Here is a 2,324-nt window from a genome sequence, read left to right as displayed (position 1 = left end):
TGACAGGCACGTGACCGAACTCACGAGGAACGAATTAAAGGCGCAGTGGCTTTATTTCCCCTCCTTTACCACGGTTAACGGTGTTAGTTCAAGAGACCAGAGGTAATTTAAAAGGTTCCACATTAGCAGTAATACATTACACGGACACGGGAAACATTACAGAAAACATAGTTGGACCTTAAATAACACATCAGTATATAAAAAAAGTGTTTAAATGACAGAAGTTGATAAAGTTCCCATTTCCTTTCATTTCCATGTCAACATTCCGTGCTTTTCCAGATTCATTTCCAGAGTCAGACTCCCCATGATATGCCCTATTTAGCCCACTTTTAAAGTTGAATACAAAAGTTCACTGTGAATTTGAGATAAGTGGTGTTATGGTGGTTTTGCTTTAAATGTGAAACTACCAAAAACAAACAAACAAACAAAAAACACAGAATGTGGGTGTCAGGACAGATACATGGGTAGCAAAACCAATGGATGGATGGATTGGTGGGTGGATTCATACATATGGTGGAAAAAAGAATGATGGACAAACCCATATATGTGTTGGTGGATGAATGGATGAAACAGGGGGATTGGTGCACAAATACATGAATTGATGAATGGACAAATAAATGAATAGATGGATAAAATAGGAAGATTGAATGGATAGATTGATGGATGGATGGAGAGATGGATAAAAGGAAAAAAATCTAATGGATGAATGGATGTCTAGTAGGACAGGGTGAGAAAGGAGGGAAGAATGGGGGTGGGTGCACAAACCAAAGGATGGATGGAAAAGCAAATTGTGGATGGATGGGTTTCTAGAAGAATAGGACAGGAAGAGGAAGGAAGGTTTGAGTTAGTGGATGGATGATGGAAAAAGGATGGATTAATGAATGTTAGATAGACAGATGGATGGATCCATAAACATGGTGAAAAATGAATGATGAACAAACCTATGCATGTGTAGATAGATGGATAAAACAGATGGATTGGTGTACAAATTCAGAAATTTATAAATGGACAAATAAATGCATCAATGGATAAAAGAGGAATATTGGATGTATAGATGGATGGATGGATGGCTACACAGTCAAACAGGTGGATGTATCGAATGATGGATGAAACTTTTAGACCATTAAGAATGAAGTCTGGGCATACAGATTTGCTTCCAGGCTCTGTTTTCCAGACTGAGAAGGAAGCCTGTGGATAAAGATCAAGACACTGGAAACAAAAGGTGATGTATTATTTATCTATTTTCAGTCTTTGTTACTGTGCTATTTATCCATTGCAATATCAAAAACATTATCAGTACACTTTTTTCCAAATTCCTATAGATTTTTACACTTTTAAGTACTGAAAGATGAGGTCAGGGGAGTCACCATGAAATGCTGTACGATGTTCGCAGATAATATTGTGATTTATAGTAACCGTAAGGAGCATGTGAGACAGAGCCTTGAGAGGTAGGTATACCAGGAACAGGGAGCAATGAAACTCATTCATAGACTATGGTTACATCAAAAATTACTTATGCCTTTGGTAGATTTGGTTGAAGTAATCTTATATTTTATCAATATAAATGTGACTGGATGTGATATCAACATTTCGGAGAGCCCCAGCTGGAGTCTCGAGTTAGATGGGGTAGAGAGGAGGAAGCTAAAGTTTAGGGTGACTGAAAATGCCAGTGGCAAAAAAAAATTAAATAAAAGTTCTGTGTGGATGCTTAAATGTCAATAAACGATTTCTATTAAATAATGAGAAGTGTAAAATAATTTTTGACAAGCCATTTTATATTAAAATACAGCCCAACCCATTTTTTATCAAAAATGTATACTCGTTTGAACAGAAAGGTAAGGGTTACATAAAACCAGATGTGCAACAATGAATGGTTTCAGATGTTGGCAACGACAAAAAGTCAGGAAGATGAAGATGGTAAGAGTGAAAAGGAAAATGTTATTAAAAGAAAGCTAAGACAAACAAGAGAATCTTATCATTTTTCATTCTTTTAGTCATTTCAGTTTTTGTCAATGAGACAAGAAAAACAACAAACTCACATTTTCACGGTTGTTCATTATAAAGTTTATTTGCGGAACATACGCAAAAAGCTTTAGAATAGACCAAAACTCTTAAAGAGTGTCAAATGCACCTCTCTTTCAATTACATATCCTTAACCAGACTCACATCTACATCGAAACAGAACTGAAGGATTTCAGAATACCTACAAATATTTTATAAATTAAATGTGGATTCACACAATTTCTTTCAGGAAAGATCATTTTGTAGAGTGAAAGGAAAAGCCTTCAAAGACTCTAATAGTAGCTAACTACTCTTATATACTC

The sequence above is a fragment of the Fundulus heteroclitus genome, chromosome 19 (genome assembly GCF_011125445.2).
Source record: "Fundulus heteroclitus isolate FHET01 chromosome 19, MU-UCD_Fhet_4.1, whole genome shotgun sequence".
NCBI lineage: Eukaryota > Metazoa > Chordata > Actinopteri > Cyprinodontiformes > Fundulidae > Fundulus > Fundulus heteroclitus.
This window is presented reverse-complemented; position numbering follows the sequence as displayed.